This window comes from Ailuropoda melanoleuca, chromosome 3, assembly GCF_002007445.2.
Source record: "Ailuropoda melanoleuca isolate Jingjing chromosome 3, ASM200744v2, whole genome shotgun sequence".
NCBI classification, from domain to species: domain Eukaryota; kingdom Metazoa; phylum Chordata; class Mammalia; order Carnivora; family Ursidae; genus Ailuropoda; species Ailuropoda melanoleuca.
The window spans coordinates 76,829,908-76,854,160 of NC_048220.1; the positions used below are offsets into that span (position 1 = coordinate 76,829,908).

At 33.1% G+C, this 24,253-nt stretch overlaps 1 long non-coding RNA gene across 1 annotated transcript; it reads right to left on the minus strand.

Moving 5' to 3' along the window:
- Positions 1 to 2,221: 2,221 nt before the first annotated feature.
- On the minus strand, positions 2,222 to 24,002 carry LOC109488629. Its single transcript, XR_002141571.1, has 3 exons — positions 23,959 to 24,002; positions 2,607 to 2,722; positions 2,222 to 2,289 (listed from the first exon to the last, which is right to left on the minus strand). It is a non-coding gene; the product is annotated as an uncharacterized LOC109488629 (long non-coding RNA).
- Positions 24,003 to 24,253: the final 251 nt, after the last annotated feature.

Genomic DNA, 24,253 nt, shown 5'->3' on the forward strand with positions numbered 1-24,253 from the left:
GTCTCTTCAGATGGATCGTTTGGTAGTTTACAAATGGATTCTTAGCCTCTGTTGTGATAAAATTACATTGGTTTTATTTATGACATTATTTATAGCCTTATAATCCATTACATAATACATTGAGTCTCTAAAACACTGCTGTGACTGGGAATCTATGTGCTCTTAGAGGAAGATACAAGTAAAGTACAGGGTAGAATTAAGCACCATTTTCAAGGCTTATTAAAAATCCCTTTAATTAAAATTAAATATTCACACTTTTTTTCTTTTGTAACTGTGCAGGTTGAAAAATTCTTATGTAGTAGGTTATACATTTCCAAAAGGTATGCAAGAATGTACCAGCAACTAAGTCCTACCTCATCTTTTCATGCTTTGCTTTCATAGGTCTTCTCAGATCTGCACAGCCATCATTTATCCCACCACAAGAAGGTACTTACCTTTCACATATCAACTGCATAATATTGTGTCATTTTTATATGCTTTCTTTTCCTTTACTGATTGTCACCCTCTACTAAAATGGACCCCTTCAGAACCAGAATACTGTCTGCCTTCACTGCCTCTCCCTGCAACTAATATATCACAAATTATTTATAGCTTCTATAAACCTTTGAAAAATCTCATTTATTTTTTACATATACTCCTATTTCTCCCCAAATAGCTTCCATTAGGATATACATTCTAATATTTTCTTCACATTAGCAAAGGTGAGCACTATGCCTTGAGCCCTAATTTTTTCATCATGTATTTATTGATAATGATAATGCATTTGATCGTATAAAACTCTTTCTGCTTCTTTTAGCCCAAAGGTATTTTCATGTTACAAATAATCAATTAATGTAAAACAAATCAATATGCAAAATAAGAGTAAGTCATAAATTTAAAATATGTAGAGTAAAAATTAATTCCTGAACATAATTATTTTACCGCATAAGAAAGACATCAGGATTAATTGTCCAAACTGTATAATGTTCAAAAGCTATTTTTTATATCTATGCAATCTTAGATTTAATTCATACATTAAAAAATAAACATGCATTAACCAAATTCTATGTAGCAAGTACAATGTTTATATCAGAATGCATTTCTTCTTAAGTAATTAGTTTTTATTAAACATAAAACATTTGCTTTTCTGGGGCACCTGGGTGGCTCTGTCAGTTAACTGTCTGCCTTCGGCTCAGGTCATGATCCCAGAGTCCTGGGATCGAGCCCTGAGTTGGGCTCCCTGCTCAGTGATGCGTCTGCTTCTCCCTCTCCCTCTCCCTCTGTGCCTCCCCGCTTTTGCTTTCTCTCTCACGTTCTCTCTCTCACACTGTCTCAAAAAAATAAATCTTTTTTAAAAATCTGCTTTTCTCACATCTAATGTTTGTTTTTTTTAATGAACCACAAGGATGAATTAAGAGAAATTGTACATAAAACATATAAGTAGAAGCACCTGTTTATCAACCACTTTCCTATGCTTCAGTATTAATGATTGCATATCTTTTTTTTAAAGTTTTTTTTTTTTTAAAGATTTTATTTATTTATTCGACAGAGAGAGAGACAGATAGCGAGAGAGGGAACACAAGCAGGGGGAGTGGGAGAGGAAGAAGCAGGCTCACAGCAGAGGAGCGACGTGGGGCTCGATCCCATAACGCCGGGAGCACGCCCTGAGCCGAAGGCAGACGCTTAACCGCTGTGCCACCCAGGCGCCCCAATGATTGCATATCTTTTAAGAGGCAAAATACATAATTTGGAATTGTTTTATCATATGCCAATAACACCTAATAATCAAGATAAACACCTCTTATAATTGAGTAAACTTAAAAAAAAATAGGTAAAATAAGAACTAACCAGTCTCATATTTCACTTAGACATTCATAATTTTAAAATAAAAATACTTTCCATAGAAATTTATCCTTAGTTTTTATAGCTTACTATATTCGGTCCAATTGCCTATATCTGAATCTGAGCCTTACTATTTACTAAAGGCAGAACCTTTGGGAATTTTTAACCTTTCTAAGCCCTAGTCACTTTATTTATAAAATTACATCATATGGTTTTTTGTGTTTTTTGGGGGAATTAGAAGATATTTTGTATGTATAAAATGCCTGACAAATTGTAAAAGCTCTATAAGTATTATTTTCATTTTATGGATTTAATTTTAATAGTATAATGATTTCTCTTGTAATTCTCTGCTGAAAACATATGCAAATAAAAATCTTCTCAAGAACACTTACTCTTTCGTCCTTCGGGGGCATCCAGCTTTTTATGAGATAGAATCTTCTGTCCTTGGAGAAGTCCTTCAAGTAGTACCTAAGTGTCAGTCAAATGGCAGTTATCATACATCTATTATAGTTAATGCCTTTCAAGATATTACCCTCTCACAAGCCCAAGGACTGTAATTATTTGGAAATAGATATTTTCCTTAAAATTGGTGTGCTTTAACCTGTTTGAAAGCAGGAGGTCAAGGAATATTTAAATTATAGTCTATGTTTCCTTCTTACTCAGGGTTCAAAGTGTTTTAAATGAATATTTCAATTATGTAGGTCTTCTTAGGCTTTAAAAATAATAGAAAAATGTCATTTGGGTTACTTTTTACCCAATCATAACTTTATCATCTGTCAACTCACCAAGGCCCTTCTGGAAGTGTTGGCACAGAAGTCTGGACACTCATGGCTCTCATTTTTCTGGTTGGCTTCTGGCTCTTTGACTCATTCTCACTTCTGAGTATTCTAACAGCAGAACACTGGGACATATTGTTTGTATAAATGTTAGTAAAGTGAAATTCAGTCCCCCAAATAATCCTATATAAAAGCTCTCCAACATCATATTTCTAGAACTATTTCAAGATCTTTACTAACTAATCATGATCACCAAAAGGCATAGTGGGGATTACTTTTTCAACAAAACACTATTTTAAAAAATCTGTTATAAAGTCACAATCTTTAACAAGTTTAGGGTTACGATAAAGAGTTTGAAAATCAAATATGAACTCATGCTTTATACTACATCATAGTAAAGACATGTGGACTATTGGCAGTTTGAAATCAGTTTTTCCTATTTGACCAGAATGCAGATTATGAGACAAATAAACAGAATTACACACAGTGTGCGCAAACAGAAGTTGCACTGCCCAGCTAAATAAAAGTAGTTTATGTTCATGAGGCAGGAGGTGGGCTAGGGATGCTTGTTAGGTTCTGATTTTTGCAGACTCACACATCTTAGTCAATAGCATTACCTAATAAAAGAGCATGGAGATAGCTATGCTGCTTACATCGCCAGAAGAAGTAAAAGGTAGAAAAGAAGCTGGAGCCTACCTGTGCCTTTTTGTATGTATATAATAAAGTAGCAGGTGTTCAAAGTAATGACAACAAAATGTTGAGCCATGGGCCTCTTCCCAAATGTAAGGTATGGTAAAATGTTTAAATGTGCATACTTATTGGGAGAAATCTGTCCAACCTTCTTATTTTAAATCTGTCTGGTTCACATAACAGAGAACATATGTAACTCCACACCTGATTTTTTCACTTTATTTCTGAGATTATCTCTTGATAGCTTAGTTTAGGTACATCATCCAAAAATCACATAATTGTTGTGTCTACTATGAATTGGAACAAGTGGCAAAGAAGTGCATACAAAAATCAGAATACCAGCTTTACAGAGCTTTGTAATAGGAAAACACAACTATAATCAAATAAACACACATACTGTATTTATATTCATTTTAGAAACTTTGTACAAGTTTATATATTTTTTAAAGATTTTATTTATTTATTTGGCAGAGATAGAGACAGCTAGCGAGAGAGGGAACACAAGCAGGGGGAGTGGGAGAGGAAGAAGCAGGCTCACAGCAGAGGAGCCTGATGTGGGGCTCGATCCCATAACGCCGGGATCATGCCCTGAGCCGAAGGCAGACACTTAACCGCTGTGCCACCCAGGTGCCCCAAAGGTTTATAATTTTTAAATCATATTTATAAAAGATATTAAAAATTATTTCATTGCTGACCATTCTTTGCTATCAGATTTCTCCCTCCATTCCTTCCTTCCCCCTTGTGCTTTCTTTTCTTTCCTATAAATTAATGCAAACTCAGAACACACATACCAACTTTGTTATTTTCAAAGTCTTCATTATATCCCATTTATGGATCTAAAATAATGACATGAATTATTTCCCTAAAAATGGATAAATGGGTATTTATGACATTTTTACTATATGTTGTAATGTCCCGTGGAACATATATGTATATGAGTGTGTGAACTCTAGTTCATTGTATGAGCATCTTCACAGGATAAATTTCCAGAAATAAAATCACTGATTCAAAAAGTACATTTTAAATTTGGTGGTTGTGTTAAAATGGCTCATCCTGAAAAAAGTTTATGCCAATTTAACAGCAGCGTTAGAGTATAAGAATACCTGTCAAACTGAAATCTTTCCTTCATTAATCTATTTATTCATTTATTCAAGAAATATTTATTGCATACTCACAATATGCCAGGCACTATTATAGCTAATGGGTTATCACAGGGAACCAGCCAAGAAAGGCTGCTTCCATATCAGAAGCTTACATCGTAACAAATGATTAATGAGGCTTGTCCCAAAATACTTGATTTTATGATAGTCTTCTGGCCTAAAAAAAAAAATTGGATTTTGAGAAAAAAGTCTTCTGAGTTTTGCAATGGTGTTCAAATAGATAATATATCCTGGTGAGAACTGAAAATACACAAGATTTATTTACAAAATAACAGTCTATTTAATTACTAGAAGGTATAATTATCCCACACATCTTATTTTTGCAAAACATCAAGAGGTCAAGGAGAAAATTATACTCCCTTTAGGGCCACAATTTGGCATTTTAGCAGCAGAATGCAGTTCTAGATCACTGTACCCTTAGACATGCAATCATCATTTGGGACTCAGTTTCTTTAGAAAACAGCTTGAATATATGTCAGAACAGCATTGAGAAGAAACTAGAAGTAGCAGCTCAAAAAAGGGAATTTACATACCTAGATACGATAGTTCAAATAAGAGGTTTCAGGAAGTATTATTTAGAAATTAGTAATTTAAGTTATAAATACTGACTTCTTTGCTTCTTTGTATTTTCTAATACTTGGAGGCAAAGCATTATGTTAGATGCTCTTGTAACATCGGTTTTTAGGCATGTAAGCACCATTTGTTAATGGAGTCCTCCAAAATGAGAAAAAGAGGAAGGAAATCCATAGCTAAGTGTTTTTCTCTTGTAATATTTTGGCTAGCAAATTTTTCTCAAGAAGAAATTCTAAGGGGATAACACTGTATATCAGTATCTATCATATTGAACATTTAAGAAAGAAAATCATTTCTACACCATAAATAAGATGAAATTATTTAGGCATTTCTTTATGGCATTTATTTTTTTTTATTGAAATTAAAATCACTATACATTTCCTTCTCTTTCCTCTATCAATATTTATTGACTGGTTTATTCTTTGACAGCAACTGTGCTATTCACTTGAGATGAGAAATGCAAAATTCCTTACACAACCTGGAGTAAAATAAAAATGACTAAACAAGCAATACCCAAACAGTCGGATACACACTAATCAGGAATAAGCTGAGTGCTAAATGAAGAGGCAAGAAAGCGCTTCGGGAGATATGGGGAAAATTCACTGAGGAAGTACCCAATAGAATTGTCTTCTTTGTTCTTTTGTTTTTTAAGAGGAGTAGGGTGAGGGGCAGTTGGAGAGGAAGAGAGAGAATCTTAAGCAGGCTTCACACCCAGCACAAGCCCAACACAGGGCTCCATCTCACGACCCTGAGATCATGACCTGAGCTGAAATCAAGATTCAGAGTTTTAACCGACTGAGCCACCCAGGCACCCCCCAACCCCAATAGTCTTAAAAAATGAAAAGTAAGGTACTGTGAGTGGAGATGACACCAATGCAAACACAATGAGCACCAAAAATTAAGGACATTGAAAACATACTGCATACCTAAGTCTAACTTTGAACTAGGAAGACCTGAGTCCTAGACTTTCAACTAGTGAGAACTGAGTCCTGGTCAGCCCTAAAAAATATACTAAGACACTAAAACTAGAATTCAGTCTCTCTCTCTCTCTCTCACACACACACACACAATTTATTATTTATTTATTTATTTATTTATACTAAGTGAGGTATGATCAGATGAGGGACTTAAAACAATAAACCTGATAGGACTGGGAAATGGATTGGCATAAGATGATATTGATAGCAAGAAGATTATAAGTGAAACAAAAACTCACAGGTCTGAAATAAGACCTTGGCCATTTTCTTTCAAAAATCACTTTTTTGAAATATCTTAGGCATTTTTTTCAATAAAGGAATTATTTCTCCCAATTTCACTACAAATGTTAACTCAACTTTCTGCTTCTACCATAATTCTGAAAAACAAAATAAAAAAAACCGACAAAAACTGAAGTTTCAATGTTACTTTTACTTGAAATATGCCAGTCATATGTACAATCATTTTTTTTTTAAAGATTTTATTTATTTATTCGACAGAGATAGAGACAGCCAGCGAGAGAGGGAACACAAGCAGGGGGAGTGGGAGAGGAAGAAGCAGGCTCACAGCAGAGGAGTCTGATGTGGGGCTCGATCCCATAACGCCAGGATCACGCCCTGAGCTGAAGGCAGATGCTTAACCGCTGTGCCACCCAGGCGCCCCCATATGTACAATCATTTTAATAAAGCATAACTGATAGATACAAATGCATAGCTTCTTTAATTTCTATGAGGAGAATGGACAAATGTTTTGAAAGTTTTACATAAAGTATTAAACCACCAAGCAGAGAGTTACCATTTTTAATTCACATCACCATTCCTATTTAAGGAGGACACAAGGTAAGATGGAGAAAAATTTACTGAAAATTATCTATTTAAGTAGAGGCCCAATCCAGTGATTTTATTCTCTAATAAATACTACTCCACATAAGGGCTGTCACTATATCCTGTACCAGGCAGCAAGTTTTACCGAGCCAAACTAATTAGCAATAAATCTGCCAGAATCCACTCAAAATATTCTCCTAATTAATCAGAATAGGAATAAATGAATTGAAAAATGTTATTATCCCATGAAAGAAATCTTACCAGTTTCTGGAGTTCCTTAACTGATTTGTCTGTCTTTATCCTGGCATACCTATCAGTCTTCGCCTTTCAAGTTTGTTAAAAATATTCTGATTACCTGGGATGAAGAAATTATAAAAAGCTTTCTAGGAGCACCAAATAATTGTGATTCTTAGCTGACTTATATTTATTTGTTCAAGCACACTTGATTCTAGTAATATAATTAATCTCTCAACTCACACTAAAACAGTAACTGCTATCGTTCCTTAATCTTTAAATGACTTCTTTCTTTTAGAGTACTTTCATTTACTTTTTATTGTTTTGACTCTTCTGTAATTTCTTTTGATCTCTTCTTCAACAATTTCCAGTGACTGTTTCCAAAACATTTACAACAAAATCTTAAATACCCTTTAAGTATAACAATTAAGCTTCATTAAAGCATAATAATCTAAATCTTAACACCAATGATCAGCATTTAATGAAAATGACAACCTTCCATTTGAACATAAACTGACTTTATTTCTTTTCCAGGCTGAGGATCCAACAGTCTGCCTTTGGTTAAGAGTCGACCTTAAAAATTTGTAACTTCATTGTTTATTCTGTGCTTCTAAGGGCTTACATTATGCTTTTTTTCTAAACCTCGGAAGGAAATGTGTTTTAAATCCCCTTGATTTTTCCAAAGTGGAGAGTATGGAAAAGGTGGGGAAGTATAACCACGGTGGAGAAACATGGCAAACGCTACGTCAGATGAGTGATCAAGGCTAATACCTTCAATGAAAAATTATTTTGATTTTATGTATCTTTGATATACGTGAGAAGAATGGCACTTCATCTTTGTAGTCTTCTCCGTAAAGCCTTTTAGCCCCAGTGTAAACACAGAAAAACAAAACAAAAAAACATCAGAAAAACTCAAACTGAGAGTTAGTCTACAAAAACTTGACCAATACTCAAATATATCAACATCATCATAACCAAGGAGGCTTGAGAAACTATCACAGAAGAAGCTGAACAAACATAATGATTAAATGTAATGTGGTACCCTGGATGGAATCCTGGAATAGAAAAAGGGCATTAGCAAGAAACTAGGAATATACAAATAAAGGGTGGGGTTTAACTAATGGTGATATTGCCAATGTTGGTGATTAGTTTTGACAAACGTACTGGAGCAATCTAATATGTTAACTGGGTTAGGGGTGTTAAAGAATTTTGTATACTATCTTCGCAAAATTTCTGTAAACCTAATACTATTCTAAAAATGTTTTAAGTTTATTTTTTTTCTTAAGACAGCAAATCAATAACAATGTAATACTGAAAACAGGCAAAACAGCCTCACATGTATACCTGACAAATAGTATATTATTAACAGGATTTCCACATGCATTTTATACTATGGAATATTTTGTACTGTGGATTTACACCTTCTGAGTTAAGCTGTAATCAAATGGTAAGGGGAACACTTTGTCAAAATTACTCTTGACAGTCTGTTAAACAACCACAAAATATGGAACATATTGTCTTATGTATACAACATTCATTATATCAGTTCTTGTAAATCCTTCATAGTCAACATTTCTCCGTGGTCCCTTTCCTAATAAATATAATCCTTCAATTTAATTTTCCAACTCCTAACCACTTGCACAAACAGTGTTATTCATTTCTTTCTCAATGATCTGGAAACTCTTTGGAGCATCTGCACTCTCCTTTCAAAGACATTAAAATATGGGTTAATAACTTCAGATTTTATTGTGTTTCTTCTCAGGTGCTGAATCATCATCTCTAAATTATTATTTCCTAATGGTTCAAATGAGTTCTTCCAGGTACACGTGTGACTCCACTGTTCAGGATGTTGAATGCCTTTATTAGCATTTACACTTCTCATGACCAAAAGGTTAAATATTTTATTTAGGTAGGAAAGAGCCAGGTATCGATATATTTAATTGGAATAAAATCAGTGAACTATATTTAAAGGAAAAGTCATCTAAATATGGAAATTAGCAAATCATAGGTGATCATCAAATTAATGTTTGGTCAGTTTAAAAATTAACCTTTGAAGCAATTACATCTAATCCTGGTGTTGCTATTGTGCCGTTAAAAGAGGTAACATTATTTTGGTTAAGTGACGTTTGTTATTACTTGTATTGACACTGAATTAAAAATCCAAAATTAAAATCCCCCAAATCCTTGACTAAAAAAAGCTTAGTCAGTTAAGCATCTGCCTTTGGCTCAGGTTGTGATCCCAGGGTTCAGTGATGGAGCCCGGTGTCCAGCTCAGCAGGGACTCTGTTTCTCCCTCTCCCTCTACCCCTCCCCCTGCTCCTGTTCTCTCACTCTCTCTCAAATAAATAAATAAAATCTTTTAAAAAAATAAATTAAAAAAAATTACCGATCAAGTAATTAAAAATTAACCGGAAAAGTTCACTTGCTTATTCAATTTCAATAAATAAAAGAGAACAATCAAAAGTTCATCTGTTGGAAAAGATTTTATCTAAGTTATATGAAGTAAAGAGGAAGCAATTAGAATGAGCAAATTTAGTGTTGTTCATGAAATGTTTCTGATTCCTGACCCTTCAGGCACATAGTACACACTTCCTTGACCCACATCATTGCATGGGTCTAACTGAGAAGTTCTGGCCAACAAATAGCATATGTAAATGATTTGTAACACTTCTTGGTTAACATTTAACTGGTTGTACAAATCTCCAGACCTTTGTTTTTCCTCTGACAATGTGACTAACAATGGTCTAAATTGCATTTGCCCATCAGCTTGGGTTCATTTGTCACTCTGAAGTTTCGAAGAATGCAGTTCCTCTGTTGACTAGGTTGTGTTTTTGCATGAGAAAACAACCAGAAAATAAAAAATACAAAATAAAAAACACAAAGCAAATGTGTGGTCAAAGTCACTGAGAACTGAGAGTCCCTGGTTACCAGATCGTAACTTGTTCTTAAACAGTGACAATGCTGTTTTTTTAAAATAAGGATACACCATATAATTTAGCCCCAAAGATTTTGCTACTTAAATTAACTACATTCTCTGAATAAACTAATTAAATAATTCCCAGACATTTTCCTTCACAATGGATTGCATGCACATAAGGAAATAATAAAAAAAATATGTTTTAACCATGAAAAGTAGACATTTAGTTTTAAGACATTAGAGATAATATTCCATATTGCACCCCACACTAAGGACCAGCATTAAGCTAAAACCAGTATTTCTCCAAGTAAAATTAAGAGCATTTAAAATACTTGAAGAACTAGGACTATGTATATGCCATGAGTATCAAACATAGCGTTTGCTTTGAAGGGATGTTCAGTTAATGTTTCTCTTCTACCAAAACCCTTCCTGCCTCATCTTTATTTGTCCATACTATTTACCTATGTTGAGATTCTTTCGACAGTTCACATCTTACCCATCTTTAAGGACAAGGACACCTATCATCTCATCCTTATTGTCCACAGATAGATCATTTCTCTGAACTCCTATAATATTCATATGGTATATTAAAAAGTTAATGTATTATTTTCTATTTTGTAATCATTACTTTATCTGTATTTATCTGCAATAATATCAACTTCTGAGCACATTGGATAGGAAGACCAGAACCTTAGGACTTTTTTCATAGCTTACCTTTCTAACTACTTCAAACAAGGTACTTCTTAGGTACTTGGCTAGTGTTCAATAATTTTTTTTAAGCTGGAAGATTCAAACTTAACTTCAAATACACATTTTTCCATGAAAACTTCTTAAACTAGTTTCAATGTTCTTAGATAAGTTTCTTACTCTATATACATCTTCAATAATTTTATTCAGTAAATATAGAGTATCTATTCAAATTTATTAACGAACTGTGAGATCAACAAGTTTATTCACATAAGTGTTACATTTTCTTTCTTTTGTATCCCACCATATTTCCTAAACTTTACCTCAATGTTCTAAATTCAAAAGAAGCCTTAACTACATATACATGGATATAAACGGGTCTAATAAAAAGCATAGATAAGTCAGCAAACCCTATAGGTTGATTACTTTGAAAAACAAATTTAACTTGACCAAATATTCTTTATCAAATATGCTTTATAAAGATAAAAACTTTAAATCTAGGCATTACAGAAAATAGGATATTAAAATCTCTCAAACATATGTGAAAATTATTTCAACTCATTTACAGAAAAATACAAATTAAAATCACAATTAGATTTCATTAAAAACCCACGAGATTAGCAAATACTTAAACAGATCTGAAAATGCTAAGTGTGGATGAAAATGTGAATACTAGAAGGGCACACTAGTTCACTATCTGGGAACATTATTTAGGAAACTTCAAGTCATACATATTTTCCAATGCAGCAATTCAGTTTCTATACATATATACTGTAGAAAAACATTTGTTTACATGTCCCAGAAGACATGTACAAACATATTTTTAGTAGAATTTTTGCAAACTAGTCTGAAACTAGAAATGTACACCATTAATAGAATGGGTATGTTTTTATTATATTCAAGCAATATAAAACTGTACATTATAAAACATAGAGGAAAAAAATTTCCTTCTACTCTCTTAGGTTCTGTAGATGAGCCTGAGAATTAAACTTACATAAAATAGACTAACAGAAAAATACATACAAATTTTAATATTTTTACGTGCACAAAGGAGTCTTCCTGAACAAGCTGTTAGGACCAAGAGCTTATGTACATTTTTAAATTTGTGGAAATGAAATGATAAATTTGGGGAGAAATGAAAAGACAAAGATATTTGGACTGGGGGCAGTAAATTGTGGCAAAGTGACTAGGCAATATATAGGTGAAATTAATGGAAAATAAGGGTCATTTTAAGAGGTTTGTTTGAATATGCAGATTTTGCATCATCTCTCAGTCCCCAGTGATAAGAATTTTCTGGGCCTTTCTCATGGTTAATTTTATGATCTGCTTTTAGGTAGAAAGGGGGAGGTCAGAGAGCTCTTCCTGTATCTGCTATGTCTCTAGTGCCTCCAGCTCAAAAGTGAATGGGCAGTGTGATGGTTAATTTCATTGCCAGTATGATGGCTGGAGATGCCCAGATTTCTGATAAAAAAACTTCTAAGTGTGTCTCTGAAGATTTTTCTGGAATACATTAGCATTTGAATTAGTACACAGGGTAAAGAAGATCACCAATGCTAGTGGCATCATCTAATCCTTTGAGGGTCTGAATAGAACAAACAGCAGAGGAAGGGTGAAATTTCTGGCTGCTTGAGCTGGGACATCTATCTTCGGCCCTCAGAAGCCAGCATTCCTAGTTCTAGGGCCTTGGGATTCAAACAAGGACTTACCCCATTGGCTGCCCTGGTCTCAGGCCTTTGGAGTAGGACCGAATTATACCACCTGCTTTTTGGTCTCCAGCTTGCAGGCTGCAGATTGCAGAACCTCTCAGCCTTCATTATGGTGTGTGCCAATTCTTATCATAAATCTCTCTCTCTCTTATTTCATATCTCTTTCATTTCATATTGTTGCATGCTGCCTATATTAAAGTTCTTCAGTAAGCAAAAACAATGTGTGTGTGCATGTGTGTGTGTGTACAGACAGAAAAGAGAGAAAGAGAAGCTATTGTTTTTGTTTCTCTGGAGAACTCGAATGCAGGCAGTATACAGCAATATAAAATAAGCTGGCAATATTTTGCATAGGAAGCAAAGCACACAATTTTATATAATGTGGGTTAATTTATATAAAGTTCAAGATCAGGCAAACTAAAACAATGTTGTTTAATTGAGAAATACATAGTAAAATAAAAAGCAAGATCAGGAGAGTGATCATTTTTGCAGGAAGGAGTATTTTGGGACGGGGCATGCAGAAGCTTCAAGTGCTAGAAATGCTCTCTCTTTTGAACAGGGTGATGGTTATATGGATAATCAATACTTACATAAATGACACATACATTTTATATATTATGTTTATATAGTATATCTCAAGATAGCAAAAATCAACCAACTTGAATTGTATAGAATGAGGGTAGAACAACAACAACAAAAAGGGTGGAAGGAAGTAGAAAAATAATTATGAATATAGAAAAATATAGTGGTTTATTTTCCCAGGATCTCAATAAAACATCTATTAACTAAATATTCCTTGGCATAGTTCAAATTTATAAAGGGCTTAACAAATGAAATTGACTTCTATAATAAAGAGACAAGATACCTGAAGAGCCACAGCACAGACAGCTTAATTGGGTTTCATTAAGATTTTGATTATATTGGCATATATAGTTATGTAATGTGGCATATGATACTCAGACTATCAGGCTAGTAAATGACTCCAGAATTGAGTGTGGCTTTTGGAAATTAGGTGATTAGTGATTTAAGAGCAAATGGAAATAAAATAAAAGAAAATGGAAAAGAAATAAAGGAGCACTTGGGGAAATTTTATATAGTCATTGTAAGATATTAATCTTTGCCATATTATTTTTTCTCTCACTTAGATTATGCTCCCCATTTTAAAAAATGAATTTAGACATTGTAGAAGAATTCAAATACTCATTTATGTACTATCCATAAAAGGCTTTTTATCCTTTTTTATAGAGCTGAAACTACAGGTAATCTTCTCCTTATCTTAGCTTTATAGATGTTGTTCCATATATAGTCAGTGCCCACATCCCAAAGGCTTCTTTAAGAACCTATGAGTTTATTTCTAAATTAAAACACAGCCTTTAAATTAAAATTCAAAATGACATTTTATGCCCATTTTTCACCTGCTTTCACCACTAGATTTGTAAATTTTCTACTACATAACCATTTCTAAAGGAAGAAGCATTAGACTTACATGCTCTTTGCAAACTGAAAAAAAGAAGTATACCTTGTATGTAGCACATATATTTTCTATGTATTGCTCTCAATTTCCTATGTGTGCTTTCAGCCAATAATGCATATTAGCATGTATGGGCTATGGTGATTTTTTTCCATCAGTTAAATCAATACTGGTCCTATTGATTAGGAAAAATGTTCACACACACACACATGTCTATATAAACAGAGAGATATTGTTAAGCCATATGGCAGAATAAATACTCCAAATAACCTCCCTCTAAAAGACACTTAGGAATGCTGTCTTTAGGACTAAGGAAAAGACACTTAGGTGAAAAATATTATAAATATCCCTTCAGTTATAGGAATGAAATGAGTGCACAAGAAAGTAAACAAAATCCCAGATGCCAAAAATGAAGAGGAAGTCAAAACCGAAGTAGTTAATTGGAAGTACATGTGTGGGTAACCTGAAAATCTTTTGTAACCTTTGTGTTCAAGAATTTGGATCTTCATGGCAGCATGGATACAGAAATTGAGGCCTTGGGGATCCATGAAAATGAGAAGTCAGAACTGAAATGCCAGAATAATGCCAGCAGAGAGGTATCTACTGCCAATAGTGGGATATAACAAGAAAAATCATGTGCTTATCCTGAGCTCCAGTTGGAAAATACCTACCCATGAAACTGAGACTAATGATCTGCTCTTTCATGAGTTTATAGTTTTGAAGATCCTTGCCAAGCAGGACCAAGAAAACTTATTTGTACAATGACTCTCAACCATGAATGTACAAAATTCGTATGTATAAAGCTTAACAAATATTAATACACAATATAAAATTTGTCAGCACAGAAATGAATGTACTGTACAATGAAAGAATGAGAAGACTTAGGCTCCCAGAATTTTCAGATAATGGAATTTTGGAATAGAGAGTAGGAAATGCATACTTTGAAATTTAGTAGATAAAAATGAAAATAAAAATATGAGAAGGAAGATAGGAACAGAAATAAACCCCTACAATGACTAAGTACATTATTTAAGTTATCAAGTACAACATCTTGAAATTACAAATATGATTACTGAAATTTTATATTCAATGTATTAGATAAATAGCTTAGATACAGCTGAAGACTCTAATTAGCTCAAAAATAAGATGGAAGTAATTACCTAGACTGACACAGATAAAACTGATAAAAAATTAAAATTAAAAAACACACAGAAGAGAGAGAAAAGGTTTAAGAATGCTAATAGTAATAGATCTAGAGAAATGGACAAGAAAATGAAGACAGTATTCAATGACAGGTTATAGTTTTCCAGAATCAATGAAAGATGTAATAATCAAGATATAAAAAGCACAAAGAATCTGTAATGAATATTTATATACATGGTAATAAAACTTTAAGGCACCAAGGATAACAATATTTTATTTTTAACTTTCAAGTATATAATATAGTATTATTAACTATAATGACTATGCTGTACATTAGATCCCCAGAACTTATTGATGAAAGTTTATATACATTAAGCAATATATCTGTAGTTCTCCCACCCTCAAGTCCCTGCTAACCACCATGCTAGTCTGTTTCTATGAGGTCTGCATTTTACATTCTACATATACGTGATATAACACAGTATTTGTCTTTCTCTGACTTATTTCACTTAGCATAATGTCCTCAAGATCTATCCATCTTATTGGCAAATAGCAGGTTTGCTTTCTTTCTCATGGCTGAATAATAGCCCATTGAATCTATATACTATATCTTCTTTGTCTATGCATCCTTTGACAGAAAATTAGGTAGTTTACATATCTTGACTATCGTAAATGATACTGCAGTGAACATGGATGTGCAGGTATCTCTTGAAGATCCTATTTTCATTTACTTTGGATATATATCCAGAAGTGGAATTGCTCTATCATATGGTATTTCTATTTTAATTTTTTAAGGAACTTCGTTGCTGTTTTCCATAGTGGCTGTTATCAAGGAAAATGCTGGCCTTATAAAATGAACATGGAGTTTCCCCCCTCTTCCATGTTTGAAAAAGTTTGAGAAAAACTGGCACCCTCAAAAGGTTTTAAATCAGCCATAAAGGAAAGGCATTTTAAGTAGAGATTATGATGATTAGACAGATAGCAGACTATCAATTATAATAATAGGTTATAATAAGAACAGAATAATAACACTGGGAAAAAGCTCTTACAAATGCCAAGAATATAATCATCCATAATTTTATACCAATTTAATTTTTATTTAAGAATGAAAAGTTAAACAAAAAAAATAAATAAAACAAATGTTGACTGATAGAGTTTACTACTTATTAACCCTCACTAATAAATGTTTTAAAAATTTGCTTCAATGGGGTGCCTGGGTGGCACAGCGGTTGGGCGTCTGCCTTCGGCTCAGGGCGTGATCCCGGCGTTATGGGATCGAGCCCCACATCAGGCTCCTCTGTTGGGAGCCTGCTTCTTCCTCTCCCACTCCCCCTGCTTGTGTTCCCTCTCTCACCGGCTGTCTCTATCTCTGTCAAATAAATAAATAAAATCTTTAAAAAAATAAAAAAATAAAAATAAATAAAAATTTGCTTCAAGAAATATAAAATAAATTAATTTAAAAAAAGAAGGGCAGAAACATAAGAAGGAATAATGAGCAAAGGAACTGCTAAGTGTGTTTTCAATCTAAACATATTCAATATAAAATGCTAATAATATCCAATATATGTTGGGTGTGGAATATAATATGTGAGTAAAATATTAGATAGCAATTACATGTATGACAGAAAACAATTCTAGTTTTGAGAAGTTCTAAAGTTCTAACGGCCTCATATACTTCTTAAGGATGGTAGAACTAGTCATGAATGTGTGTGTATGTGCGTGTACGCAGACACACATATATATTAACATATATATGTTATGCATAAATACAAATAGAGTTTATAGTTTTAAAACCATTAGAAAGGGGAAAAAAGAAAAATCTATTAAATCCAAAGAAGGCAACAGAGATAAAGATATTACAAAAAAAGATTTTAGCAAAAAGTCAAAAGCATTTACAATTGTGATTCCTGTAAATGGTATAAATTTTCTACTTAAATACAGAATTCATAGGAGTAAATAAAAAGAAACAGAAACCTTAACCTTGTGCCTTTTATAAAAATAAATTACAATATCAAAGAGTGATTGGAATTAAAAAGACAAAAGACAATTATACTAATCAAATAGCAATGAGAACAAATGGTACAATCAGTTTATCTATTAGACCAAATACATTGTCAAGTACAGAGTCATCATGTTGTAATAAAATATAATTTGGGGTATGTACTGCAAATTTTAGCATCATCTCCCTCAATCTTGACAAATATAAATAACAAATACTAGGGTCTCAAAATATATGAAGAAAAATGAGCAGAATTCAATAAGATATCAACAAATCAGCCATCAAACCTATTCATAAAAAAACTGGCCACATTTTAAGCCTGAAAGCAAGACCAGACTACATTTTGTGGTCAAAATTCATTAAGTTAAATATACAGAACAAGAGTACTATGAAAAGTTTAAAAAACTAAAAATCTAGTAAATTAATAGAATACTTTAATTTATGCCTCAAGGAGAAATCATAATGTAATTAGGAAATTCAGCACCTATTTTATTTTTATGAAAAAGAAGAAACTGTTAGAAGACAAAGAATAGACCTGAGATTTCCAAACTGCATAAACTGTATCCTCTAAAAATCCATCAGCAAACAATAGTGACAAATAAATAGTTAAAATATTTATTTTAAGATCAGAAATAAAAAGACATGGTTGAGTGTTTTCATTACTGCTTTTCAATATTTTATTTCAGGGCTTAAGTAATGCAAATTGTAAGAAAAAGAAATAAAAATTATAAGCTATTGAAAGAAAAACTCTCATTACTTACAGATATTTTTATTCTCATAGAAAATTAAATAGACTCTACAATTATTTGAATTTATTAGGTCAATATGCAATAAATCATAACTTCATTATATAAAATGAATTATTTTTCTACATAGCAGAAGCAAAAATAGAGGCAACATAATTGAAGAAAAATCACATTTTTAAAAATAAAAATATTAGGTTATTGATGACTATATTTAACAAAGCTATGTAAAATACTTGAGGAGAATATATGACTTTATGGAAAGACATTACAGAAAACCAAGAGGAAGAAAGAGAAGAAAGAGGAGGAAGAAGACGGGGAAGGAGGAGAGTGTACCATGTAATGGATGGGAACACTATTATATACATACCATTACCCTCCAAATTCATCTATAAAATTAGTGTAATTCCATTTATAATACCAACTGGTTATACTCATGAAACTTGAAAAGTTCATGCTAAAATACATGTGGACTGGATAAGAACCAAAATTTTTGGAGACAGAAATGAAGGGATTTGCAATATCAAGAATAATAACGATGCTTACATTTACATAGTACTTTCTAGCTGCCAACATTATTTTTAAAATGTTTACATTTAAAATATTAATTCCCATAACAATTATGTAAGTAATATAACTCCCATCTTGTAGATAAGGAAACAGAGTCACACAGAGGACAGAGAATTTGTCCATTTTCACACAGTGTAGGAGACTGAATTTAAACCTCGACTTTTTGGTTACATACACTTGTTCAGAACTATTACCTTAGTCTATGACAAAATATTACTGATTTTGTTACTGGAAAGTGTTGTATTACACTGGGATAAACAAGATGTTAATTTACCAGATTAGAAAGCCTGGAATTTGGCTCAAAGATATATGCGTGTTTTGCTATACAGCAAAGATGGTTTCAAGTAATTAGGAGTGGAGCAAAGTTTCAACAATTTGATAAAGCGTGGTTAGTTTACTATATAAACTATTTATTTTTATTTTAAATAAAATTCCTTAGACAATTCAAACTAAAATAAAATTCCTTAGACAATTCAAAACTGGTTGCAGGTAAATTCAAGGCTGAAATATATAAGGCAAAATTTAAAACTTATGATATTTGAAAAGGATTTTTATTTTATTTATTTATTTTATTATTTTATTTGTTGGAGATAGAGGCAGGGAGAGAGCTTGCACAAGCAGGAAAAGGGAGAAGCAGGCTCCCTGCTGAGTACCTTGGGATCATGACCTGAGCCAAAGGCAGACACTTAACCAACTGAGCCACCCAGGTGTCCCTGAAAAGGATTTTTAAATTAGACTCAAAACCACATAGAAAAAGACTGATAATTATAACCATGTTAAAATGAAAAAACATCTGTCTTTCTATAGTTAACAAAAAAGGAGAAACAAGTAACAAACTAGAAAATATTTGCTACATACATGGAAATACCTTCTTTACAAACCACAAATGAATAATAATGATTATTATTATAATCATTTTTATGCAATAAAATTATAATTTTAACTTTTATTTTATATTTACATATACCTTATTATAATTTAATGTTTTATATTTACATGCTATTACTTAAAATAATAAAAATAGTATAATTGTATTATTAAAATTATAATATATAAAATATAAAGTATATGCTTAAAAGATGTACCTGCATATGTGCTGAAGTAGACATATATAGTGATATGACAGTATCATTTACAAAACTGAAAAAACTGGAAACAAACCAAATATCCACTGCTGGAAGAATTTATAATGGAAATGTGGTATAAAAGTATTAAAAAATGCTAGCTAATTAATAGAAATTTTGAACTTGAGTTACACTATCAACACAGGTAAATTTCATAAACTAACCAACTAAAAATTACACAAAACTATTATAATGTATTTAATTTTAAATCTATAATACAGGGGGGCCCGGGTGGCTCAGTAGGTAAAGCGTTTGACTCTTGGTTTTGGCTCAGGTGGTGATCTCAGGGTGATGAGATCAAGCTCCATGCTGGGCCCCATGCTCAGCTTGGAGTCTGTGGGATTCCTTCCTCTTCCTTCTCCCCCCCCACCCCGCCTCTCACCCCATTTGCTCACACTCTTTCTCTCCATACATATCTGTGAAAAAAAATAAAATCTTCATAATACAAAAATATAAAATGTTAATGGACATACATATGTATTAAAAGTTTGAGAATACATGTGGAATGTAAAATTAATGATAATAGACTCTTCTGTGTAGGGATGAATAATGTGGAAAGGAAATGGGATAGGGAGTATTAAAGGAGCTTCAATATGTTGTGTGCTTTATATCTGAAGCTGGTTTGTAAACCATGATAATGTATAATGTAGTCTTTGGCATTTTGTTTGAGAAATTAATGATAACGTAAAATGGTAGAACATGCTTTTTCATCAAAAATTCATTAATGGTTATCAATTTAGGAAGAAAGAAGATACTTTAAAAAATCATAAATGACAAAATTTATTTGTTACGATAAAACCCTTCCATGTGTCTAATAAGAGGACTACAAGCTTTTTGTCTGCCTTCTGCAGTTTCACTGCTGTCAAACAGATTGTAGTAATGATGGCAGCTGAGTACTGCTCAATATCTGACCCATAATTGGGATGATTTTGAGATAAAAGGTAACACCATAGTGATATTTTATAATTGCTGCTTATTCTAATACTTTTCAAATAGAGATGAAAATTAAATGAGGATGTTTCCTTAGAAGCAACATATTTCCAACTAAACTTTAACTCTCAACTCTGGGTTCATCTAATACTCAATTTAACAGAATATCTACTATTTATACAAAAAATCAAGATAATCTTTAACTACTGTATGCTTTATAAGGGGTGTTATCTCTGTGCAGTTCTTTTTATTTAAGGAGAAAATGGAAGATTATGCATTCGTCTTTAGGAAGAGTAAATCTCATTCAGATCAAATGACTTAGAAAATATTACTATCACAAAGGAATAAAGTATATTTGCCTCAAGTATTTTGGTTTTTATGTGCCAAGCTGCCATTTTAATCTCTTGCATCACCACTATCCCTAGCCTAATCACCACTCCCGCCCCCCAGACTCACATTTGCTTCATTCTTTGGCACCTGCCTGCAGTTTCTATCCAAGATCTTATATCATCCTTCTATAATTTCCTACTCCACAAAAATGCATTACCAGTTCTCAAGTCCATCATCTCCATGTCTCTGAGGACCACCCCGTCCAATAATTCTGACATCTCCAGTACCACGATCTTTTAATTAATTTATTATCCTTACTACATGTTTACAAGATTATTAGGAACTTCTGACCCCTGCTGATGCATTTTTTTTATTCTTTCCATCTCTTCACAGTCAAATTAAAAAAAATAAACTCTACATACTTATCTCCCACTTATTATCTCTTATTCTGCCACACCCTTCCTATGAAACTTAAATTTTACCATTTTACTAAAACTGTTCTCATGAATATCATCAGTCAACATCATGTCACCAAACCCAAGGAATGCTTTCAATCCATATCTACCTTGAATATTCAAACTTATTAAGCATAAACATCTTTATATAAATTTATACCCTGAACAATTTTAATGGCATTCTACATTTTTATATCAACTTTTCAAAACATAATTTCCTTATTTTAGTATTTATTCTGTCCACTAGACTGCAACCCTCATTATCATCAGTTTTGTACAATTTTCCAGGTAGTTCACATTAACTTCTACAATGTTGGATAAATTTTGGCTGATACTGCTTACCATTTCTTCTTTCTTGAGTTCTTTCTTGGCTTCTGTGACACTACAGTTTCCCGATTTTTCTTCTACACCTATGGGTTTTCCTTCTCTGTCTCCTTAAAGACTCCCTCTTATGCCTAACTATACATAGTGAAATTCATTAGAACTTTACTCCAAATCATCTTTTCTCCTCAGGCTAATCTACTCAGATGACATTATCCACCCTAATAGTTTTGATTATGAACAATATGCTAAGGGCACCAACACTTATGTATCATTAATCTGAACCTCTCTTTTGACACATCTCATTATGATGGCTTAGATGAACATTTACTCATTATTTCAAAAAGATTTGCATCTTCTTCCAAACCCATTCCTCCTCTACTATAGAGTCTGGTGAAAATATAACGATACAAAACCTCAAAAGAATGTTGACTACACATTTTTAAAAAATCTTAAAATGTTTAAAATTTTTGACTGAATAATGCACGTATAAGAATTTTTCTTAAAGCAATAATCATATAAATTTTATACATACTTTTCATACATTTTAAAATATTTGTCATATATTTTATATAATTCATTACATATTCATACATTTTTAAACATTTGTCATATATTTTATATATTTGTCATATATTTTTTATATGTGTCATTTTATATATTTGTCATTAGGATATATTATCTTACATATGTCATGGACAAATACATAAAAAATTATAGTTCTAATCAGAAAAGTTGCAGACATCCCAGTCTTCATTAATAGGGATTGATGGAGCAATTTTAGTATATAAAGACTAAAAAATAGTAAAAAAATAGTTTAAAAAAACCCCAAAATATTAATGAATATATAATGTATATAACGTATTACTAATCAAAAAAATAATGTTCAAATATAGAACATTCATCATAAGGACATGAGAACAGTCCTTTTTTAACAAACATTGGAGAATTAAGTCATTTTCTTTTATTATAAAGCTATCTATTTTCGTGAAAAAATGTTGGACCTGAACTGATCATTCAATTTAAAAAAGTCGAGGAGAAGTTAATGAGTTTTTACTTGTGAATTATTTTCCCAGTTTTTCTCTAGTTCGAAAGACGAACAATAGGGAGAGTCTCATTCCTTTCCAACAAGGAGCCAATGCTGAAACTGCAGTTTGTTTGTAACATGAATGTAGACCTGACTTCAAAAGACTTTTGAATATGAATATGAATCAAACCTACCCTCAATAGTGAAAGGCAGCCTTCAATGTGGATATTAAAATACTGCTTTATTATATAAATGTAATTATAAAATTAAAGATGACAACCCGTTTGTATACATGAGTTAGTTATTTTTTGGGGGAAGAATCATTGCTGGCTTCATTAGAATCATTTTGACCGCTACAATGTAGAGCCTATATATGGGATTTCTAAATAAAAACTGAATTACTGATACTGACACATTAATATGAGCACTTTTAAAAATACTTTCTCATCCTTTGCCCTCTATTAATTTGATGGCATTTCTATTCCTGTGGAATAAACTAAAGCGTAATTTTAAGTATTTTGTTTCAATTTCACTCACAAAAAGTCAAAGCTATCACATATTAATGGAGGCGATAATAAAAACACCATTTTGGTGTGTGTGTGTGTGTGCTTACCTTTTTTCTTTCTAGAAAGATGACCAAATTCAGAAAACAACAACAAAAAATAAAATATAGCTACTACAGTCACCTATATCCAGAAGTTAAAAATATTTGTACCTTTACTGCTTGCTCTAAATTTATCCAGACTAGAATTGACTGAAGCAGATATCTAAATACTACTTTCAAAGCCAGTGAAGGGGAACTAAGGTTGAATTTTATCTGTTAAATCAATTAAACGAGGTGGCCATTAGACTGATGTGGCTCTAATACCCTGGTGGTCTATGTAAGCAAACCAAATTCTAAGCATGTAAAATGCCTCCAGTTTACCAAACCAAAATGCTAAGGACAACAAATCACAAACAGCTGACTAGGCTTTACGCTATGGCCAATGAATAATTTCCTTACACTGCTTCTGCCTTCTTTCTATGAAAGTCTCTCCGTTATGCCTCGCCTGGGTGGCTCAGTCAGTTAAGTGTCTGGCTTCAGCTGAGGTCATGATCCCAGTGTCCTCGGAAGGAGTTCCACACCGGCTCCTTGCTCCGCAGGGAGCCTGCTTCTCCCTCTCCCTCTGCCTGCCGTTTCCTCTGCTTGTGTGCGGAGGTTCTCTCCCTCTCTCTCTGACAAACAAATAAATAAAATCTTAAAATAAAAAAAAAGTCTGTCCCCTAACACCTACCCCCAACCCCTGCCCCCATCTGTGGAGCACTCCCAACCACTTCCTGTTTGGTGGTACCTAATTCTAATTAAGTTTTTTGTCAAAAAAAACCTCTTAAATTAAAAGTTTTAATATGGCTCGGTTTCTCTTTTAGTAGCTCTGGAATCTAAAGTGGGAACCTAGGGAAATCCCCGGGGGACTCCCGGGAGCAACAGCAACCAGGCTTGCGTACCTGCGCAGCTGCTTGAGCTCGTGGCTTTCTCACGGAAACGGGTGGAGAGCACGTGGCTCTGTCTGCAACGGGTGGGGAGCGCGCAGCTTTCTCACGGCGTCTGGAGCCGGCGGGTGAGTGTCCGACGGATTCTGGATCCTAGTTCTGCAGCTTTTGCATTATGAGCTTTCAGACTCTGGGGACTGCTTTTTTCCAGACCGGGTCTAGAAACCACCACGGTCAGAAAAACCGGACTGGTTATAGGGTTGAACAGGTCTGACTCAGAACCGAACTGGTTCCAGGAACAGGTTCCAGG